Source organism: Alligator mississippiensis, chromosome 1 (genome assembly GCF_030867095.1).
Source record: "Alligator mississippiensis isolate rAllMis1 chromosome 1, rAllMis1, whole genome shotgun sequence".
Classification (NCBI taxonomy): Eukaryota; Metazoa; Chordata; order Crocodylia; family Alligatoridae; genus Alligator; species Alligator mississippiensis.
In genome coordinates, this window is record NC_081824.1 from 478,079,360 (window position 1) to 478,103,645 (window position 24,286).

Consider the following 24,286-nt stretch of genomic DNA (forward strand, 5'->3'; position numbering starts at 1 on the left):
CCTTCCCCCCAAGAGACACATACATACACATGCAAAGTTCTGTGCACACTCACACACATACATGCATAAAGATCTGTGCACACACACATACAACCCTCCAGAGAGACACGTACATGTGAAAAGTTCTGTGTGCATGTACATCCACGTGTGCGCATGCCCCGAGGCACATACACATGCGCAAAGTTCTGTGCACCCACACATACACGCACAAAGTGTTAGGCACACACACACACGCACACATGGGCACCCCCCCAGAGAGATACGCACATGCACAAAAGTCTGTGCACGCACGCACACAGGCACAGCCCCCAGAGACACCCATACAAGTGCACAGCTCTGTGCGCACACCCACCCACACACCCCCACACACACGCACGCACTTTTGGAGCCTCCAGAACCCACTCAGCGCAGCCCTTTCCAACGCGCTCCCTCCCCTTTTGTTCGCAGAGCGGCTCCTCGTTACACAACGTGTTCCAGGCCTTGGATTCAAACCCCGCCCGGCCTCGCCGCGCTGGGGGATGTCATCAGGATTTAAGGAAAAAATAAAAACCCAGCCCTTTTAAAAGCAGCACTTCAGATGGGCTATTTATCTGCGCCGCATCCTGCCGGGAGGTTTCCATGGCTACCTGCGAGACCTCGGCAACCGCAACCTGGCGCAGAGAGGGGAGCGAGGACGCCAAGAGCCCCGCACGTGGCAAGCGTTTCATAACAGCCACCGGCACCGGGCTTAATGAGGGTGGCTGGGGCTCCTTTCCCCTCCTGGAGGGTGTGGGACAGGCCGTTACCCCCAGGGAAACTGAGGCACGGCGAGGGAAAGTGAGGTGCCCAAGGCTAGGCTGTGAATCGGTGGCAGAGCCAAGCTTGGCCTGTTGCAAACCTCATAGGCCAGTGAGGGGACAAGGCAGGGAGCCCAGCTGGGGGGCATGAGCAAGCTCCAGGGGCACGGCACGCTGCAGGGATGCCCACGTACTGCGTTGGCACTGCCCGCCTGTGCCCCGTGGCTCTGGTGTCTGCTGTAGGCCCACCTCGTGGCTTGGCCTGCTGTCTGTGAAGCCAAGCAGCACTGGGTCAGACATCAGGGATGTGCCGGTGCCTCCGGAGACCGTGGCCAGCCGTGGGACCCAGGGAACGTCCTAGCAGGGCTCTGCCCTCTCTGCTTGGCCTCTCCCCTAGCGGCAGAGCCCGGCAGTCCCTTGCCTCTGGGAAAAAGCTCTGACAACAACCCCAGCCCCTTGTCTGCCCTGCAGGGCTGTTCCTGAGGGGCATCAGACTTGCACCCTGCACCCCAGCGCCCTCTGCACCCAGCCCACCCGGCCCCTTCTTGCAGCCTGAGCTGGGTGAGCAGAGGCAGCCGGCTGCAGCTGCACAAGCTGGATAGGTGCACCGTCCACCCCAGCGTCCAAGCTCCCGAATCCCCACCCCGAGACACCAGGCACTGCGGTGGGAGCCCTGCTGAGCTCTTGGCAGCTGGAGGCAGCTCTTGACATGATTTCCATTAGGATGCAAAATGAGGAGGACAAACAGCAGAGCAGCAGGGGCCCGGGCACAGGGCTGCTCTGGCCCTTGCTACCACGAGGGGCCTGGCTCAAGCCCGTCTCTTCTGCATGCCCTGGCCATAGCGGAGGGGTCGAATCCACAGGGTCGAATCCACATCTGTGCTTCTCCTGGGACCCTGGGCTGCTCCCTTGTTGACTTCCCTGCTGCTTACCTGTTGGTCCCTGATCCCAGGGATCTGTTGATCATCTGAGGTGTGCAGGTGTGGATGCATCGATGTATGCGGCAGCAGTGGAATAGGCAACAGGGATGGGATGGAGTCTCTATCACTGGAGGGGTTCAAGGAGAGGCTGGACACCCCCTGATCGGGGATAATGTAGGTGTAGCAATGCCTATGTTTAGCTATGGTTTTTTCCCCCAGGCTTCTGGGTTGTCCCGTTCCACCCCCCTGCTGCTACCTATGCCAGGGGGGTTGCCCCAGAGGTGCTGGTGCCAGGCTGGGGCTGGGCTGTGCCAATGCTCCTGCTGGGCCCAAACCCAAAGGGTCGCAGCTAGGTGTCTTGCTTCTCTGCTCAAGCTCCGACTGACGCTGCCGTTGAGGTCAGGAAGGGGTTTCCCTCCTGGTCAGATTGGTACGAGCTGGGGGGTTTTGCCTTCCTCTGTAGCAGGGGCACGGCCTCTGCCTTGGGTCTCTCCAGCATCTATTAACAACATTTGCACCGCGACCCCCTGCTTTCCCTGAGGCAGGGTGGGATGTGATGCCCTGTGCTGTCAGGGGTGATTTGTGTGGTTTTGCTCAGAGGTTGGACACTGGGTTTGTCCCGGCTGGTTGCACAGGGCTGATGTGCTCTCAGGCAGGGGTTGGACTAGATGTGACCTCGGCAGGTTTCTTCCAGCCCCACCCGTCCAATCTCTGTTAAGTCACAAAAAAAGGGCAATTTTCGTCACACGTACAAGCTCTCTGTGATTCCATGATTCATTCCTATTCCTGCCAGATGTGTGCAGCTATGCTGGCTGTCCCCAGGCTGCAGGGCAGAGCGGAGGGCGTCTGGTGCTTCCCAGGCTTCTGGGCATTGCTGGTCGCCGCATGGGGTTGGGAAGGAATTTTTTCCCCCTCCTGTTGCTCCATGTGTCGGGGGGTTTAAGCCTCCCCCAGAGGTGCTGGGTGCTGCTGCAGCCCAGGCTGGGGATGGGGACCGGGCTGTGCCAATGCTCCTGTCTTGCTCCTCTGCTCAGGGTCAGACCAACGCTGCATTTGGGGTCAGGAAGGCATTTCTCTCATGGTCAGACTGGTAGGACTGGGGTGGGGGGTTGTCTTCTTCTGTAGCTGGGGGCATGGCTCCTTTCCCTTGGATCTCTCGAGCATCTATTAATTGTTTTCAGCAGCTGTTGCTGGCCGCGGTCCCTCTGCTTTACCTGTGGCAGTGTCCGGTGTGATGTCTGGTGTTGTGTCAGGGGTGACTGTGTGTGTGTGTGAGAAAGAGAGAGAGAGATGACTGTGTGTGTGTGTGTGTGTGTGTGTGTGTGTGTGAGTGAGGCGTGATTGCATGTTTGTGCATGCATGCTTGTGTGTGTATGCGTGAGGAATGAGTGTGCATGAGAGAGTTGACTGTGTGTATGTGTGCGAGTGAGGCGTGATTGCATGTTTGTGCATGCATGCGTGTGTGTGAGGAATGAGTGTGTGTGAGAGAGTTGACTGTGTGTATGTGTGCGAGTGAGGCGTGATTGCATGTTTGTGCATGCATGCTTGTGTGTGTATGCGTGAGGAATGAGTGTGCGTGAGAGAGTTGACTGTGTGTATGTGTGCGAGTGAGGCGTGATTGCATGTTTGTGCATGCATGCGTGTGTGTGAGGAATGAGTGTGTGTGAGAGAGTTGACTGCGTGTATGTGTGCGAGTGAGGCGTGATTGCATGTTTGTGCATGCATGCTTGTGTGTGTATGCGTGAGGAATGAGTGTGCGTGAGAGTTGACTGTGTGTATGTATGCGAGTGAGGCGTGATTGCATGTTTGTGCATGCATGCGTGTGTGTGAGGAATGAGTGTGTGTGAGAGAGTTGACTGTGTGTATGTGTGCGAGTGAGGCGTGATTGCATGTTTGTGCATGCATGTGTGTGTGTGAGGAATGAGTGTGTGTGAGAGAGTTGACTGCGTGTATGTGTACGAGTGAGGCATGATTGCATGGTTGTGCATGCATGCGTGTGTGTGTATATGTGAGGAATGAGTGTGTGTATGTGTGTGTGCATGCACGCGCACGGGAAGGAGGGAGGGAAGGGAGGTGGAGTGCTGTTTACTTCCCATGAAAAACAACCTCAAAATTAGCCTCGAAAGGTCTCCTGGGACTTTTCAGCTCTTCTCTCCAAAAACACCACCAGCCCTCTAAACATCTCCTTCCCTTTGACTGCCTGACCCCAGAGCGCTTTGGGCCCAATTGGACTTTTTCTTGCAGGGAAAAAATATTAAACCCCCCTGCAAGCCCCCTAATTAATGTAATCCCAAAGACGACTCCCCGTAGCTAGAATTGTTTCAGCCCCTTTCCGAGACGAGGCCCCAGCGGCGGCTGTGCCAAGTGGGGGCCGGCGGCTGCCGGGCACAAGACTCGGGCAGGTGTCTAAACCCCCTCGGCGGTTCTCAGCAGCTCAGCCCATCTTTTTGCCTTTGTCACTTTGGAAGGACCGGGCCGTCGTCACGGCAACGCACTGCCACTATTTGGGACTTCTCGGCGCCGGCAGGTTTGAGCCCGCGTTCGCCATTCAAAGGCCTTTGATTCAAAGGCACCTCCTGGCTGGGGTCTAACGAGACATCGCTCTTCTAATGAGCGCTGAGGCCGGAGCACGGTCTTCATCTGAATATCTTTGCTGGATGCCATTTGGCTACTTTTCAAATGACATAAAGGAAGGATTGGGTGGTTTTTTTGTATTTTTTTTGTGTGCAAAAGCAAGGCGTTCTTCCTGGGGTTTCTACCCCCCCCCACCTTTAAAAATGCTCCACGAAAAGAAAAAGCCTTTAGTTTTCCTCTTAATGGTTTGCTGCTTCGGCGGGTCTCACAGGGGCCAGGTTGAATTGGGCACCTGTGAGGCTGGAGGGCGGGGGGGTTGAAGCGTCGGGGCACTGCTTTTCCTTCAGAGCGGCACAAAAACAACGCGGCCAAAGGCAACGGGGGTGGTGCAAATGCCGGCGTGAACGGGGATGGAAAAAATGCCAAAGGAAACCCCCTCTGCCTTGCAAATGTCCTTGCATTTGTGACCTGTTCGGATGAACAGTACGGGGCTGTTGACACATGGTGGGGAGAGGCCGGGCTCTGCAACGAAGGGGCCGCTGGCATCGCTCAGCTTGAAAAGATCCTGGCCTTTTATGACCAGCTTGTTTCTGTGCCGCTGCTTAGCGCAGGGGGTGGGGAAGGAGAAAGCAGAGCCCTGTGGCCTGCCAGGGATGGAGCAAGAAAACCCTGACACCTGTAGCAATAGGAAAGGGTGGGAAAAAACCTTCCCCGCTCCACATGGCAATGCCTGGGAAACACCAGCCAGCTTCTGCTCTGCAGCTGGCAGCACCCCATGCGTCCCGCCCCGCAGCGGGCACGCAGACGCCCTGTCTGCCTCTCTCCCGAGCGCCTGGCATCGATCCCTGCCAGCCACCCCGGCCCCGCGTGCGCATAATGGACCGCGGCTCCTAGCACTAGGAGGAGAGGAAAGAAGCTCCTCAGCCCGGCTGCTGCCGTCGGAGCCTCGGTGTCTGGCTCCGGGGGCTTGGGGTGGGGGTCTTCCTGGGCTTGCTAATGGCAAGCATCCCCCTGGACAGGTCTCCAGAGGCCGAGATGTTGCTCCGTGCAGAGCGCGGAGCTGTGTGCAGTGCCAAAGCCAAGCAGGGGGAGAGGTTGGGGTGTGCAGTGACTCCACGATTGTTGTCCCGGGTTGTCCCCCCAGCCTTGGCCCTCCTTTGGCCAGCGAGTCTGGGGCTGGTTTCTGGGCTGGCCCTAAAACCCCAGCTCCTTTCTGCGGTAGCCTTGGTCCTCTGCACTCATGCCTGGGTTATGCACTGCATCCGGGGGCGGTGCACAGGTGTACCAGGGTGAGAGGGTCTGACACTGCCCTGGGAGCCCTGCTACACCTCTGGGGTGCAAAGCTCCCAGCAACAGCCCCTCTGCTTCTCCAGGCCTCTGGTGCAGGTGATCTCTGCCCAGCTGCACGGTCTCCCTTCTCCCCTGCACCCATCTGTGCCCTGCAGGAGCCCGAGGCAGGGGCTGCCTCCCTCCTGCCAAGCCTTGAGTCAGAGAAAGAGTGAGGCACGGCTTGCCCACCTCCTCCAGATCCCGGGGAAGCAGGGGGCATAGTGCTAGGAGTTGCAATTTAAAGATGATCCCTAACTAAGGAGACTGACATTGGGACACCGTTCCTTAGTTAAGCATCTAGGTAGGGAGGGAGACCAAGGGAGGGCAGAGGTTGCCTGCTGCTCCACAAGAAAGTGCATTGTTGTTAATTCTTCTCCTTCAGCGTGGGCCTGGATTTAGTGAATTCTTTCACTCCTGGGAAGCCGTTAGGTGGTCTCCGCACCCACGAGAGCTTGGATTCCCCTTTTTAAATGAGGGAAATCTTCACATGCATCCAGGGCAGGGAGCTTTGAGAAATGCTCCAGGGGTGGTTAGCAATGCTGCCATCAGGGGCGTGGGTCTGACCCTCACAGCAGATGTGGGTTGTGCGTGCATGCGCACGCTCACACCCACACCACTCATAGCAGTCCTATGCGGTGTGCACGTAACACACACATGACCCCTTCAGCTCATGGTGTGCATACACACAGAGCTCAGGGGAGTCTTACATGGTGTGCACGTGACACACAAGCCAGCCCTCAGCTCATGGTGCGCACGTGCACACACACACACACACACAACTCATTTGTGTGGAGTGTATGTAACACACACCACCTTGAAGCTGTGGCATTCTTTTGCAGGGTGGCACACACACATACAGAGCTCATGGCACTCCTATGTGGTGTACGCACATTGCCCTCCAGCTCATGGCGTTCATTCACACAGAGCTTATGGCAGTCCTATGTGGTGTGCATGTAACACACACACCAGCCCTCAGCTCATGGCATGCATGCGCGTGCACACACATCCATACACACACCCACACACATACCACTTATGTCACTCCTGTGTGGAGTGCATGTAACACACACCACCTTGAAGCTCATGGTATTCTTTTGCAAAGTGTCACACACACACACACACACACACAGCTCATGGCAGTCCTATGTAGTGTGCATGTAACACGCAGCCCCTCAGCTCATGGTGCACACGCACTCACACACAACTCACGCCAATCCTACGTGGAGTGCATATATCACACACCACCTCGAAGCTCATGGTAATCTTTTGCAGTGACACACACACACACCTGCCTCAGCTCCTGGTGTCCCTGTGCGGTGTGTGTGTACCACACACACAGACATGCACTTTATCCATGCCCTCATTAACCTCTTCCCTGCCTGAGCCAAGCGCTGGGGGTGGGAAGCCCTGAACCGGAGCAATAGTCTCAGGGGCTGCATCGGACTCCAACGGGGCCGCGCGGTGCTGGCGCTGCAATGAGCACCGTGCTTTGCAGAGGCTGCGGCCCCAGCCAGAGCCCCAAGGGCTGTTCCTTGCCCCATGGCCGCTGGCAGGTGCTGATTCCCCACTGTTTGGGCACCAGAGAGCAGCCGGTTTGTGGGGGGTAGTGAAATCAGGTCACTTCCCAGTCTCCTTCCCTCTGCGACACATCTCGGCAGAGTCCCCAGCGGGAGACACTGAGGAATATGCCAGCTCGCTAATGAGGGAGCCCAATTTAATCTGTAGAACATCGATTAGCGGGAGGCCGGATGGCCCCGGAGCAGGCCTGGCTTGTACAATCAGGGGTCTTTCACAGGCATGTCCTGTGCAACGGAGAACATGCGCGCACACACATACAAGCATACAGGCACACACACACATGCACACATACAAGCACACATGCACACATCTGGACACATAGGCACACACTCTTGTATGTACACAAACACACGCATGCACACAGAGGCATGCATGCACACATACACAAATGCACACAGACACACACCTGCATACACCCCCCCACATACAGTCACACACACATATGCACACAGGAACACACGCATGCAGGCACACACATGTATGCACACAGACACATGATACATACAGGCATACGCAGGAACACATACATATGCACACAGGCACATGTACACGCACACATGCACATACATACATGCACACAGACACATTTGCATACAGGCACAGTCACACACACATGCACACAGGAACACTCACACATACAGGCACACACACACCTGTGGTCACACACATGTATGCACACAGGCACTTGCATACATACAGGCACACATGGGCAGGCACATACATGCACACAGGCACACAAACATATGCACATACACAGACACACAGGCACACACAGGCACATGCATATGCACATACATTCACACATAGGTACACACATGCACACACACCCACCGGAGAGTCTTTACTGGGGAAGTTTTCTCTTGCTCCCGAACTGACAGCGGGTTTGGAGCGTGACCCCTTCCTCCCCGTATAAACAAGGAGCAAACAGAGGACAGAGCCCCCAGTGACTATCTGAATCGGGCACTGAGTTATACCAGGAAAAACCGGGGTAAAACACCCCCAGGATCACACATGACAGGTGATTTCCTGCTCCCCCAGTGCCTACTGTGAGCAGCCACCCCAGAATAGCTGATCATCTGTCCACTAGGGCTCCCACAAGTGCTCCTGGGCTGTCTGCCTCGTGCCTGAGTCCTAGTGAAGTGCCTAAATCCCACTGGCACCCATAGGCATTAGATGCCTGCATTCCACGATGGCTCAGGGCCTTAAGCCTAAATAGCTGAGACAAGCAAAGGGGATAGAGTGAATGCCACCAGACACACAAAGTCCATTCAAGCTTAGCCTTCACTTGTTGTCGGGCCAGGTGGAGAGCGCTCACGCCCCACGGCCCCCAGGCTACGGGCTGGAATCCCCTCCCCTGGGACTCTGGGCAGGGGTTGGACTGGACACCCCTACCAGCCCTGTGATAGCAGCATGGGGCTGTGGGCATCCAACCCAGCAGCATCCAGGCTGGGAACGCCCAGCCCCTGCACGACCAGCTGCTCCTGAGTCCACCTGGGTGCAAGGAGCAGACAGCTGCTGTAAGCTGGGCAAGATGGGCAACCCCACTGGGTCCAGCCCTGTCTCCTGCATGTTCCTGCCTGCCACGGCAAGCCACGGGAGCACAAGCACCTCTGCATCTACTGGCCCCATCCCAAACTGGTGCAGCAGGGCAGGTGGGCATCAGCTCAGGATGCGGTCGCTCACTTCCCCGTGGACCAGACTGGTTTGCTGGCAGGCTGGGCAGGGGGCCAGTGATCCCAAGCAGATGCCTCTCTCCTATGCAGGTGCAGGGTCTAAGACGTGGCCTCTGGCACAGGCTGCAGAGCACGCGGCTCCACCGTACGTCTCGGGCAGCAATCGGTGACAAGCGCTGGGGTGAAATGCTCAGCAGATTCCCAGCCTGAGCTCAAGGAAGGTGGGTGACGGCTGCTTTCCGGCCATGTGTCTTGGAGGAGCTGGGAGTGGTGGCTGGGACACTGCAGATGGAAAATGTTCCTGGTTAATTAAGCTTCTTCCCTTGGTGCCAGAGAAGTGTGTGTATGTGTAGGGGGGGCTTGGTCTTGTAGTCACCTCACAGGCACAACTCCCACTCCAAGCAGGAGACACCAGCTTGTTCGCGGGCCCCTGGCTGACCCCCCACCCCTGCTTTACTCAACCCTGGGGGGCGTCTGCCTGCCTACAAAGAGGCCAGAGCCACAGAGGCCGGAGCATGTGGGAGCCTAGGTTTGGGCAGTGACGCATGTGGCCAGGAAGCCACATGGTTTTCTACCAGCTGGCAGCTACGTGCTGCTGGAACGATGGACCGAGGCTGGCAGGGAGGCCCGAGATTTGCCGAGCCCGATCCCTCGGTCCCTCCTGGCAGGCGGCAGGGCCATAAGATAAATGCAATTGGGGCGCGATGCTGTTAGAAGGGGGTGAAGCTGGAAGACGCTCTGTGCTCCTACCAACAGCCTAGCACGCCGCCAGGGCTCTGCCAGATACACTGCTTTGTCCACAACAGGCCCTGGATGGTTCTGGACTGGAAGCAGCGCCTCATGCCATTGCAGCCAGGTGCTACTGCCCACCTGTGGGGTGGTGTATACCGGGCCCCTGCCACACATTACATAATTTACGCACTTTACAGATGAAGCATGCAATAAAGATAGACCGACCACCCATGCACGGTAGCGATCAAGCTATAAAAGTGTCCATCCAGCTAGAGAAAGAGCCAAGCAGCTACTGAGTTAGTGCTTGGAAATAGGCAACAACTTTATAGCTGGTTTCTATCTGGTTTTAATTTGAACGTGGCATAGGGTATCATGGTGAGGGCGCTGGGTTGGGTGAGCAGTGATGCAAGCCTGGCCAGCACCTTGCTGTGCAGACCCGCAGCCTCCAGTGACCTGCCTGGGCTCCCAGGAGAGGCACTGATTTGAAGCGCAGAAGGGGCGACAGCAATCGTCAGGTCTGGTTTCCTGCAGACCCCGGTCCTAGCATTTTGTTCCTGTCTCCCAGGGTCTCTGATCGGCCTGGAACGGCAGCTACAGCTCTGCCACCTCCCGGGTTCATAAGAAACGGTTTCATGTGACTCCGGGGGCTGAGGCCAGGTCCCGAGACATAGTGACCCTGAGTCCTGGCTTGTTTTCCAGGCTCAGCTCCATTCAGAAGTCAGCACAGCCCAAGGCAGCCGTCCCCACACGTAGGCCCCTGTCCTCACGTGTGCAACCCTTGCTTCTAGCTGGCACGTGTCTCTTTTCTGCTGCTGGCCTTTGGACCACGTCTGCTGGGATAATGCACCCTCCCGTCTGCCCGAGAGGCCCCTTCCTGTCCTGTCTCCAGTCCAGGTACATTCAGGGTCTCACCCCGTCCCCCCTTCGCCAGCTCTGGGGTCATCTACATAGACCAGGCTCCCATCACCTCTCAGGATAAGGTCCCTGCCAGCCCTTGCAGCCATTTCCTCACTCTCCGTGCAAAGTGGAGACCCCGGGGCCAGACATGTTCTCATACCCGTAGTGTCCCAGAGCTGTGGGCAGGGGCAATGCCCCCTTTCTGCCCTGCCAGGCTGCCCCCCAGGGTCACATGTTCCCTTTCCCTGCCATGGCCAAGCACTGGGATCTCATGCTCACCTGGTTTCCACTGGGACCCCCACCCCATTCCCAGCATCCCTGCTCGCTGGTGTAGTGATCACCAGGTTCAACAAATGCAGGTGTACAAGGAAGAAGGAGAACTAGACAGACTTTACTGCAGAGCCATGGGCAACCTCTGCAGACCCTTTGTCTAGCTCTAACTTCTTCACTTAATGGGGGAGGCTTCTCCCATCTCCCTCAGTTTCCTGTTAGGGAGCCCTTTTAAATTATAACTTCTTTCACTGCATCCGGAGCAGACCACCCAGTCCTCTGAGTGCCGCCTCCCTCCTTGGTCCCATATTCATGTCCTGGAGACCCTCCTGCCCCATCCCTGTGTCCCATTCCCTGCTCCCCAGATGCAGGCTGGGTTGCCTAATTCCTCCTGGTCACAGACCAGGAGGGCACGAGAGCCTCTCTTGGGACACCTCTGCACTCAGCTCCCCTTGAAGACCTTGACGTGTTGGAGGATTGGGCCAAAAGAGAGGTTCAACAAGGACAAGTGCAAAGTCCTGCACTTTGGACAGAGCAATCCCATGCACCGGTGCAGGCTGGGGGCCAACTGACTGGGCAGCGGCTCTGCAGAAAAGGACCTGGGGGTGACGGGACAAGAAGATGAGTATGAACTAGCAGTGTGCCCTTGTCACCAAGAAGGCTAATGGCATCCTGGGCTGCATCGGTAGGAGTGTTGCCAGCAGATCAAAGGCAGTGATCCTTCCCTGCTATTCTGCACTGGGGAGGCCACATCTGGAGTCCTGTGTCCAGTTTTTGGGCCCCTTGTGGCAGAAATGCCACCCGTCGGTGCCCCTCTGCAGAGATCTGTCTCCACCAGCCTGGGAGGCTGCTGTTGAATCCCTCAGGGTGGGGATCTCCCCACCTTGTCTGCATGACAAAAGCCTGGTGCCTGGATACTCTGGTCACCTGGTCAGAGGGGGGGAAAGGCCGGGCCCTGCGCACGGGCCCGGGTAGCCAGGGATGCTGGGGAGATTGGTCAGCTTCTGGCCAGTATTGGCAGCTTCGATTGGACCGGGCTGCTGAGGTCAGAGAGGTTATTTAAGGGCCCGGGCCAGGAAGAAGGCAGCCATTAGCCATGCGGTCATCCAGGTGAATCTGAACCTGGCTCTCTCCTCATCACCGCATGCTCCAAGAGTGCCCTGCCTCCAGAGGAAACTCCAACCACCTCTGGATGATGCGAGTGAGTAAACTACTAGAGATCCGATTAGATATTTAGCTTCAGTAACTCAGATGCGCGTTTAAACGGCTACCTCAGCCACCCTGGTTTGCTCTATGGGATTCCTTGATATTCCTGTAAGATTTCTATGATACTGCTCTACCTTTTACCCTGTTTCCGCCCTACCCCCTGTCATCAATAAAGTTCTCCTTTGTGACCGGTGTGGGAGACTTATTGAGGGGTGGGTCTAAATTACACTGAGGAGGCCCCTTAGGTCGGTGGACTAAGGGAGGCTTCCTAATAAGCCCCTGACTTGGGGAAGTGCCCCAAGTGCTTGTACTGGGTCTAGCACCCATTGGACGATCAGGCCTGCGTTCTCCAAGGTGCGCAGAGCCAGAAGTGAGTCCAGAGCCTTGGATAGTGGCAGCGGGAACCCCAGGCTAGCGGGTGTGCTCCAGGGAAGGGGTCGGCCGGACGGGAGGCACCCCAGGGAGGCACTCAGAGCCTGGAAGGTGGTCGGGCGCAGGGAGGTGGGCGGCTCAACGCAGGAGCGCCCCCTACTGGCCCGTCACACGTGGTGTCAGTAGTGGGATACAAATACCCTGCTGTATTGGAGGCATAATTTGGGGAAAGGAATAGAGTCCCTGGAATCCCTTGAGCAAACAATTTCTAATTTGGCATCGGGTCGACTGGATAGTGTAGAGAGTCAGGATGGCGGACGAGTATGTCCGGATGACTGTGCCCGAACTGAAAGAACTGGCAAAAGAGAGAGGCTTTCACGTGAAGAAAGGGCTAAAGAAGGAAGAGCTGGTTAAACACTTGTGTACCAGCGAGTCAGGAGCAACGTCAGCTTCACCCTCATCAAGTCCTGGGCCTGACTCAGGACCACCCTCCCGCTCGTCAAGCCTGGAGGCTGCTGGGAGATCACTCTCTGAGGGCGAGCAACAGAGACTCCATGAGAGAGAGCTGGAAAGGATGGAGCTGGAAGAGAGGAAGATGGAGTGGGAAGAAAAGAAGGAACAACGACGGCTGGAGGAGAAACAGCTGGAGGCCCAGCGCAAGAAGGAGCAGCTGGCATCCCGTGGGAACTCCCTGACCCGACACGCCCGGACCCACAGCCCTGAGAGGCCCCATGTCCAAGCTTTTAAAGGGGGGGGGGGGAAGTGTGGCAGAAATGCCACCGTCGGTGCCCCTCTGCAGAGATCTGTCTCCACCAGCCTGGGAGGCTGCTGTTGAATCCCTCAGGGCGGGGATCTCCCACCTTGTCTGCATGACAAAAGCCTGGTGCCTGAATACTCTGGTCACCTGGGTAGGGCGGGGGAAAGGCCCGGCCCTGAGGGTTTCAACAGCAGCCTCCCAAACTGGTGGAGACAGATCTCTGCAGAGGGGCACCGATGGTGGCATTTCTGCCACACTCCTCACTACAGAAAGGATGCAGACACATTGGAGAGAGTCCAGCGGAGGATAATGAAAGTGGTTCGGGAGCTGGGGCACATGCAACCCAAGCCCTGGGCAGCCGGGTGGGTACCGGGGCAGGCGGCAGCAAACGCAGCCACTATCCTGCCAAGCTCATGCTCTGACTGCTGCTGCTGGGGGTGGGAGCAAGGCCTTGTGGCAGCCGAGGTGTCACGCTCATCACGCCGTTGCTGAGAGCAAACCTGGGTGGCTCTGTGCCATCGGGGAGCAGGGAGTGCGGGGGCCTATCCGCAGCAACCCGCCCTCCCCGGCGGGTGCGCATCCTCGGAGTCAGCGAGCAGCTCCTGATTTGGGTTTAATTTTCTCCTGACTATCTGGCTCGAGCATCTTTTCATTAGCAGCTTCCTCCCAGGGCTGCCAAGCAGCAAGGCTCTTGTGTCTCCAGGTCCCTGATGTGTTAATTAGATCCCGGGGCGGGGGGTGGAGGAAGAGGGGCGGGGGACCCCTGGGCTTCAGAGCACAAACACAGGCCACCTGATGTGAGCCTGGCTCCCTGCAGCCGGTCTGGATCCAGGATGCCCGGGCCATGCTCTTTCTCACCGGCACCTACTCCTGGGAGGACCAAGTTCAAGTCCAGCCTCTGCTACGGGCATTTGTGCCATGGGGAAGTCATGCCATCTGCCTCGTGTTGCGGGCCTGATCCAGCTGATGGGGCTGAGAGGCTGCCTTGAATGACTGAGGCATCCTGGGGATAGATGCGTGAATGACTCCGTTTGAGCAGCTTGCTCTGTCCTCATCTATCAAGTATCTGCACCTGTCTCCTTCGCTCGGATAGACCATATTTTCTCATATAATGCCCACCCCCTTCCTGAAATATAATACGCACCTGATTTCTGCAAAGCAGAATGAAGTTGTGGTTGCACAGAGCAGGGCCAGAGCCTAACCATCAGCGGATCCACCCTCCCCTTGTAGACTAACTCAAGCTGAATCCCTACTTGCTGCTGAAGCCCGATACGCGGACATGATTCTGAGATGAGCTAAAGGGCTGAGCTACAGAGGCTGTGAAGTAGAGAGACCCAGAGCAGGTAGCAGCCGGTGAAACTCCCCTAAGAAAGGCTAGTGCTAGCTCAATTAGTGGAACCTCAAGACCATTAAAAAAGAGAGGCAATCATTAACACCCAAAGAGTGAAGAGTAATGAACCGGATAGTCTATTGAAGCGAATGGGTGTCCCTCCAACCTTCACTGGATGGATAAGGATGCGGTACATGGACGTGAGCAGCGAGGTGCTGGTCAATGGGTTCTTGAGCCCATGGATGGCAATAGAGTCGGGGGGGCTGCCAGGGCTGTCCGCTCTCCCCGATCCTTTTCATCTGTGCCCTTGAACCCCTGGCCCAGCACATCGGGTAGGGCCCCGGGATGCATGGAGTCCTGATTCCCGGAGGAAGCAAGGAAAAGACCAAGGTCCTGGCTTACATGGATGACCTGAATGTCTTGTGCCAGAATACGTGTGCGGTGGCACACACGGCAGCAGGGGCCAAACTCAACGTGAGCAAAAACATCTGCTTGGCCTTGGGCGAGCTCAGGGACGTGGAGTCCCTGGGGGTCTCAGTCCCCCGTGAGGGGGTCAAGATCCTCAATGTGGAGCTGAGCAGAAAGAGGGCCTGGGACAAGAAGGAGGCCAAAGTGAAGCAGAGGTTGAGTCTGCGGCATGCGTGCCGTCTCTCTATGCCGGGGCACGTGGCACTCACGAAGGCGGTGTTGCTACCAGTGCTGCTGTACACCGCACTGGTCTTCCCCCCATCCAAGCGTGTCACCCGCAGGATCCGAAGAGCCATGTGCATCTTCTTCTGGGGATCCCGAATGGAGAAGGTGGCAAGGAAGACCCTGGACAAGAAGAAATGGGTTGGGGTCAGGGAGATGCCAGACATTCACCCGTCCCTGCGGGCACGGTACACGAGCCAGATCTGCAAGCTGGTGACTGGGCCAGCAACCAAAACAGCCTGTCTTGACACGTATTTTACAGGCCACCTCTTGAGACCGTGGCAGGTGCATGCACCTGCCAAAGGGAGACCGTGCGCCACGGAGCGCCCCTTCCACAGCGCGCTGAACGAGCGCTGGAGCGAGTACGGGCTACAGAAGAGACCACGTCCAACCACAGGAAGATACAGAAGGCAGTCAGAGACAGAGACGGACTATCGACCATGGAGCTGCTCCCTGACGGCGACTGCCAGGCCGTCTGGGACCGGATCTTCCACACACATCTAAGAAAAGATCACAGAGACTTGACCTGGCTCATAGCTCCCGGCGCGCTCCCAGGGAAGGCGTGGATGCACAGAGCGAGATGAGAGTCTAGACCCGGCTGCCCCGGGGGAAGCTGCCAACGTGTGAATGAGACCATCGACCGCCTCCTACAGCACTGCCCCTATGCCAAAGGAGCGTGGGAATATCTATAGATATAGATATATTTTCATTAAAAAAAAAAAAATTCCCTTGCTAAATGCAAAGCACTGCAGGAGCTGTGGGTGTCCCTCACCAGAAAGCAGGTTGGATCTGCTCATGCTACATTTCAAATCAGTCTTGTTGGGTATTTCAGTGCCCTGCCCCGATTCAGGTGCCTACCCCGTAGTCAGTGCCCGGCACTTGTGCCCTCACCCACCCCGTCCCCTGGCTGCTCCCTGCTGATCCTGCCTGCCTTCTGAGACGAACTCCTGTACTAAGTGCATGAAGCTCGGGCGCTTTCATGCCTGAGACAACCAGGCAACATTTCTATTCCCACGAGACGCCGCAACAAAAGAGAACAGCGGTTTCTATCATGTTTTTTTCTCCTTGCTAAGTTTCCCTTTTAGGCAAGGCCCTGATGCTTTGATTTGTTTCTTCTCCTTCCCGGTTGTCAGCAAAGAAAAAAAAAAATCCCCCGCAAAAGGCTGTTGCAGCTGGATGGATCTTGCAGCTATTCCCCTTTGGCCCCATTTCATGGGTGGAAGTTTTTTTTTGGTGACAGAAAATGCCCTGCTGACAAATGCTGTTCAGCTTGCTGCCCAGAAAAGGACGGTTTCCGGGGCGGAAAGGCTGCCGTTGCTGCTCCAGTTTCACCCGCACACGCATTTGGCAGTGGAGCTGGCAGGGCCGTGGCATCTAGTCCAACCCCCTGCCTGAGGCAGGATCAGACCCCTTCAAACCACCCCAGGCAGGTCCTTGTCTCGATTAGACAAGGACTTGTATTTATCAAACCTTGTCTTTAGTCAATCCTGTTGCACTAAATACAAAGGCTCGTTGCTCAGAGACACCCAGAGCCCCCAACCCAGCACAGGTAAAGCAGGGGGTCGGCTATCCGCTCACTGCAAGGGGTGTTAAAATGCACCGGAGAGATGCACGGGCCATGCCCCCGCTGCAGAGAACAGCACAGAGCGGGCCAAATTGCTGCTGCACAGAGACCCCGACTGCTGCACGGCCGCCCAGGGGGATCTCCCCCGCCAGGTTGGGCACCGCTCATCTCAAAAGCAGGCCCTGGCAAGCACAGTGGATCTCCAGCTGGACTGCAGCGAGTTGGCTGGTGCTTTTGGGCTGTCACCGTCCTCGGGTGGGTGCCCTCGGAGCTGCTCTGTTGCATGTCCTGAGCCCCATACCGCTGACTAGTTGCTTGCAATATCAATGCTACCTGGGATACTCGAGCACTGAGTGGTCCCTGATGGCGTCGTGATGGACGAGACGTTGAGTGTTTCGAGCAAACTTGCTTCACTAGAAAGGTGGATAGATGAGAGAGCCCAAGGGAAAGAGCTGTGATCTGATGTGGCCAGGATCTGCTGCTTCTTCTCTGAACTATCTGTCATGTCTGCAGCCAAACGTGGATCTGGTACGTTTGGCTGGGATGATGTAGCTGGGGCTGATCCTGCTTTGAGCAGGGAGTTGGACTATGCTTGACCTCTTGAGGTCCCTTCCCACCCTCCTTTTCTATGATTTAATCTCCGCAGTCATCTCTGGACTCACCAAGGACTCGGTGGAGGGCTGCCGCCCTTGGATCGAGGGTCTGCCACTGGCGATAGCTGGCTTTTACACAGGGACTGGGACAAATGAAATTGGGGCAGTAGGGTGCTGCATTGACCGTCTCATGGAAGCACTCCAGGGTCATGTCTATTCGCACAGAGGATGACGCAGAGGACATCCGTGTATCTGGGATGGGAGCAGTCCTAGCATCATCGAATCCTAGAGCAGTGAGGCTGGCAGGGACTTCATGTCAAGTCCAACCCCCTGCCAGTGGCAGGATCAGCCCCGTCCAATCCACCCCCCACAAACCCATCGTGCAACCTCTGAGCATAACTACAGTCGAGCGTGACACCACACAAGACATCGCACCCAAACCTGCCACAGGGAAAGCAGGGGGACAGCGGCCCGCTGCTATACAAGGTTGTTAATATATGCTCGGGAGAGCCCAATCCAGACCAGGTGACTTGCTCTGGAGGCAGTGGCACAGGTCAGGAGCCTTGACCCATGGGGCTGTCTTTCCTCCCGTGCCCTCCTCCCCGCTGGGGCAGGGGTCTTAGATTATTTTATTGGATGAGACTTTAATCTGGGCCCAATCTGTGATGGCTTCCAGCATGTGGCATTGATAGATGGGCACTAGTGACCACTAATAACCTGCCCAGGGTTGGCTGGTTAGCCTGGCTACCTTTGTCAGGCATTGTCTTTTGGAGCTGGCCACACTGGCATGGAGACCTCAGCACAGGACAGAGTGGGGCTACTCCCAGGCTGCTTCCCAGTCAGCGGTGAGAGCCACTCAGCAGCCTATTGGGGTACAACGGTGCCCAGACCGGTGCCCACATCCTGCAGGGGCTGAGTGTTGCATGGATTGAGGAGGGGGGAGTGGGCTATTTGCTTTGGACATGGGGTACCAGAACCTGGAAACGCTCCTACAGGGCACATCCACACGTGCACATTTACTGTGCAGTAACCAAAAATTACAGGCACATGTCTACATGTGCATGCCCATATTGTGCAGTACCTATGGTGACTTGCACCAGCTTGGGTGTAAATTTGATACCTGCATGGTGCAAGTAGCAAATTTACACCCGATTAGTTACTGGGTAGTAACACACGTGTAGATGCCTTGCTGCGCGGTGACCCTGTGTGTGTGAACTGACTTGAGACTAATTTTAGTCCCAAGTCAGACCACACATAGCATTAATGAGCTTTAATGCCTGCACATGTAGATGCCGGACCATTCCTGCTTACTGCGCAGCAAATTTAATGTGCAGTAAATGCACATGTAGATGCACCTGCAGAAAAGAAAACTACTGCCCCTTGCAATAATGAAGGGCTCTGTGGCTTCAAAGGGTCTTCTCCTGACTGCATGTGCCTATGGCTGGGGAGAACAAATAGCTTGCTCTCTCCGCTCACCGCTACCTCCTAGGACTCGGTATCCTCCATCTAATTCCCCCCCACAGCACTTTCAAGGGGGAAATCTGGAATCTCTCTTATGGAGGCAAACACCCCTTGCATCCACCATGGGTCCACCTCTTGCACACGGGCTGAACTAACTGCACAGATACATTCAGGAGCACACGTCAGACATCCCTGCTTGAGTCTCTCCAGCACAACACACATGCGGAGCAGCGCGGGTGTGCATAATGGGAGCAGAAACCTGGAAACCGATTGCAAACACGAGGGGAGTTTGTTTAAAGCAACTGTTGCCTTTCTCTCTCCTAATCAAATACACAACACCATCTGAAACTGCCACGGAAAGCGAGGAAATTTGTATAATGGGGCATCTGCCTCTGGTGGCTTCCTAATTAGCAGAGCTTTAGCGTGAGAGGCACCGGCCCAGTTTATCATGGAACCGATCTGAAAAGCTTTGTAAGAGCGGCCAAAGAAAGAGCAGAGTCCGAGCCTGAAGGGGGAATAAATGACGACTGGCCTCCGCTCTTGCTAGGGCCAGGAGGCAGATCCAGCCCCTCTCATGAGCAGAGCAGCGCATTGCTGGAAAGGAGGATTAAAATTGCTCCAACGGCACTGCAGAAAGCTGCTCCCCAAAACCCTCAGCGGTCGTGGCAAGGGGGAAAAGCCTCCCACGAGCACTAGATGCATTGATTTCTGATGGCAGGACAGGGATGCGGGGCACTGAGCCTTGTGGACATGGTTCCTAAGGTTTATTGTGGAATAAACCGACCCCTGAGATGCATTCATAGGCAGAGCTATTCCCAGGAAACTCTCCAGGAACGTGCTTCATTTAAAATATTCCCGTGTACACAAGACCTGAGTGTTAAGCGAGCTCTCCGGCACCAGAACAGGTGTTTTCCAGGCAGTTAGGCTGCCGGCATCTGGGTTGCTGGATATTTTAAAGCAGGGGCGGGCAATTATTTCGGGTGGAGGGCCGCTTACCAAGTTTTGGCAAGCTGTCAAGGGCTGCATTTCCCTCATCGGTGCAGGGAAGCAGGAACAGGCCCACAATCCCAGGGGCTAGGCAGGGGTTTCTGGTTGTGGTGGGGGGGGTGGAGGGTTGGGCAGGCCTTGCTGCTGGGTCCTGCCGCCAGCTTCACCTGGGTACTACTGCTCCAGGCTCCTGTCATCTTTGACAGGCAGCCAGGAGCAAATAAATATTAATTTTCTACATTTTTTATTGTCCCCGCAGGCCGGACACAATGGCCTGGTGGGCTGGATCTAGCCCCCGGGCCGTATTTTGTCCACCCCTGTTTTAAAGGGACCATTTTCAAAATATGCCCCAGTAGAAGGGGCTAAAAAGTTCCCTCGACAGGTTTCATCTTCAAGACTTGAGTGACTGCAGATAGCAGGATTGGTTGAATATCAAAGGCCCGGAGGGGGACACATCCAGGGGCTCAACTGGTTTCATTTAGCAAATGGTGACCAAAGAAAACCTATTGAAGGAGGCCATACTGGGTGCTCTCAGGTTAATTTGGCAGAGATGGTGCATCCAGTGGCTTGGAGTGGAAGGTGGGTGGTTTCTAATGAGAAATGAGGCACGGGTTTGTTCCCACAAGGGTGGCTTAAACCCTGGAGCTGCTCACTGGGGGACTCTCCAGTTTGCGGTGTCTGTCCTGTAATAACCGGTGGGTTTTCTGTAGGTCTGAACAAGAGCTGCCACAGCTCCTGGCACACAGCACACCACGCACCTCTGAATACAGAGCACCTAAAATAAAGATCCTCGCTGACCTGGTCCCCATGCAGTCTCTGCATCACTGGCCCAAGCTCTGTGCATGAGACGTGGGGGTCTGGGCCGGCTGCCTTTCCAGGATGCAAAGGGGCGATAGGCTGGGATTTTTTTGCCCAGTCCTTGACTGGATGATGTAGTTGTCCTGTTTGGGCTTAGAAACTAGATTTGTTGGAAGTCAAAGGAGCAGGACACTTTCGGTGGGTGCTGGTGGCTCCCGGTCACCTCTCTCTGAGAGCCCCTGAGCTGGACGACCCGACAGTCCCTGCCCCGGGGACGAGCTCACACAAGAGGCCAGCACCAAACACCGCTGGGGATCTGGCCCATGTTTAGAGAACGGCTGCTTCCCCGCCACAGGCGCTGCTGGGCAATTAAATAAAGGATTCGATTCTCCCCAGGACACAGCAACTGCAGCAACGCACGTGGAGTCTGAGCCCGGCAATATCGACGGCCTGTTTCCTTGGACACTGTTTCCTTGCCTGTATCGATCTGTCATCTGTCGGGAACCTGGAGCTGGGACCCTTTTGTTCCGGCTTTGTAGGGCTCCGGCTGTTAAGGAGAAGAGAAACCATAAGCATAACAGGTGATGATGAGCGGTGGGAGCACTCACCCCACATTTACTGTGTAGCAAACAGCTTTTTCCAGGGAAATAGGAGCAGAGCTGATGGAGCACGTGGCCCTGCAGCAACTTCACATCATGGGAAAGTCACTACCTAGAGCCGTGATTCTCAACCGGGCGTTGCTGCGAGGTCCTTTTAAGAGGACTGCACCATATGAGCATGGTTAGGGGTGCAAATGCAAGACAAACCCAGGGATTGCAAAGATAAATCCAGAGGATGCAAACCCTTCTGTGCTGCCATGGGTTTGCTGAATCCTAGACTCATAGAAAATGAGGTTGAAGGGACCTCAGGAGGTCACATCTAGTCCAACCCCCTGCTCCAAGCACGACCAGCCCCAGCTACATCATCCTAGCTGGCTCTTCAAAACCTCCAAGGATGGAGAATCTACGACATCTTTAGGTAACCTGTTCCAGTGCTTCACCACCCTCCTAGTGAGACAATTTTTCCTAATATCTAACCTCAACTTCCCTTGCTGCAGCTTGAGCCCATTGCTCCTTGTTCAGTCATCCGCCCCCACTGAGAACAACCCAGGTCCATCCTCTTTGCAATCCCCTGAAGGGAGTTGAAGGCTGCTATCCAATGCATGCTTCACCACTGAAGAATCACACCCTTATTTTTCTATAGTCAAGGAACAAGTGAAAGCAAAGAGCTGGGATTCTCTGGGAAAGGGGGATGAAGTCTAATGAGGGGGTCTGGAGTCTAACGAGGGTGTTTGGGGTCTAATGAGGGGGTCTGAAGTCTAACAAGGGGGTTTTAATGAGGGGGTCTGGAGTCTAATGAAGGAGTCTGGGGAGTCTAACAAGGGGAATGGCATCTAATGTGAGAGGCTGGAGTCCAAAAAAATTGCAAAACCACTCATTTAGAGCAAATTTTTATCCCAGGGTGCAACTTTGCTCCATCTCCTCACCTTTGGGAAGCCACGTAATAGCACCTGGTGTGGCCAGCCGGTTTGGGTTGAGCACATGGTGTCTCCGCTCTGTACCACGGCAGATCTCTTTTTCACCCGCTAAGAGCTGCAGAGCAATGGCATCCTGCAATGGCATCCAGGCATCCTGTCCCCCTGCAGCTCTGGGAAAAACACTGGGGGAGAAACCATCAAGATGCACCTGATCCCCAGGGATGGAAGGATGATTTTGTCCTACGAAGCCGTTGTATCGGCCCTGGTGGGATCATTGTGTGCCAGGCTGCCAAAGGCACAACTGTCGCACACAACAGCATTGCCAGCTTTGCCGGAGCTGAGCGGCAGCTGGTGAAAGCTGCGACAGGCGCAGTCTGGCGTGAGTCACGGGGGCCGCTGCCTGCTGGAGGATTCAGGTGGATGCACGCCGAGCGAGCACCCAGCGCGTGTGATGGATCTGGAGCTTGTCTACGCTGAGCCCTGGCGCTTGTCTGGCTCTTAGCTTTGACCCCTTACTGCCCACAGGAAAGGGGCATGGATGTGCTTTAAGTCCAGCTGGTTTACCATGATGCAGGGTGAAAAGGAGCCTGTAATGTAAATTGGGCCTGGATCCCACCTGCTTTGCAGTGAGCAGGCAGCCTAGATCCCTGAAACACTGGCTGTCCTCCAAAGCCTTCCCATAATTCCCCCAAAAGCTGACACGTTGTCTTTCAATTGACCCTACTAAATGGGGAGAGAGCCAAGGAGCAGTGGACCTGCCCCAGGTGCACGTACGCAGCGAAGACACCGTGATGCCTGGCACAGCTTGGCAATGAGACGGGTCACACCCAAACCAGACCCACGGGGTGGAGGGTCTGATAAGGACCTGGGTGCTGATCTTCCCCAGTAATTGTGTGGCGTAGATGTGGCTGGAGAGGTTAATCAGATTGTGGATGAATGGATGGATGGATGGATGGATGGATGGATAGATAGGTGACCGTGCAGATGAATGAATGAATGGATGGGTGACTGCAGACAAACGGATGGATGGATGGATGGATGGATGGACAGGTGTCTAGGCAGATAGAAGGAAGGACAGACAGGTGGCTATGTAGATGGATGGATGGATGGATGGATGGATGGATGGATGGATGGATGGGTGACTGTGCAGATGAATGGATGGATGGATGAATGGACAGGTGTCTAGGCAGACAAAAGGAAGGACAGACAGGTGGCTATGTAGATGGATGGATGGATAGATAAGTGGCAATGCACAATTCCCTGCAAAATGGGGATGCCAGCACTGCCCTGCTTGGGACGGGGGGCACATGAGGTGGGCAGCTCAGATAGCAGGGCTGGCCCTGCTGGGGTTGCCATGCCCTAAGGCAGGCAGCTCCTCGAGGACCAGAAGCCAGTGCCACCCCCTGCCTACCCCTCACTGAGTGGGACCGGTGCCCCTGGACGTGTGAGCGGGGTTGGTGGCTTGCAGCGGGGTCCATGGCTTGAAGGTTGGGAACATGGCAGGGGGTAGTATGCTACATCTCCCCCATCTCCCAGCATCAGAACAGCCCCCTGCTTCCAGTCAGGATTAGACCCTTTGGCCCCTTATGCCAGTCTCCTGAGCAGCCCTGGCTGGCTGAGCCGGGCAAGGGGACCTCTGAGTCCTCACTCACATAGCAGCAGCGACCTGGGCCAGGATAAAGTCTGTCCCCAGGCCCTGCAGGCAGCAAGGGCAAGATGCTGGCATGAGATTATCCCACCTCTTGCATGCTGCAGGGCCCTGAGGTGGGCAGGGCAGGGCCCCCCACGGTGCAGTACATGGGTAAGACAGGCCCTAAAGGCTGGAGGCTGCAAGAGGAACGGATAAAAATCCCTGGTCAGACCCAGTTTGCTGTCCCTGTAAGCAAGGTGAACCCACAGTCTGACCTGGTCCACGGCAGCTCTGTGAGCCAGGGAGTGGGGCAGGAGGCCTGGGGCATCTCCATCCACCCTTGGAAACCATCAGGGATGCATCAGGGATGGAGAAATCTGGCCCAGGGGGGGTTTTAAGCTGCTGGCAGGAGACCTGCTAGACCTGCCGGCGCGTGGGCTGGTGCCAGGCCGGTGCCCCCAGCCCTGAGGGCCTGGCAGGGATGGCTTGCCGCAGCCGGGAACAAGGCAGCCCGGCGTACGGCACCGCACGAATTCAATTACAAACGTGCACCCGGCTAATAATAGCTGGAGCGGTTTCAGCAGCCAGTGAGCGGCACCCGTATCGACTGGCTTGCCGCTTCCCGGCAGTGCC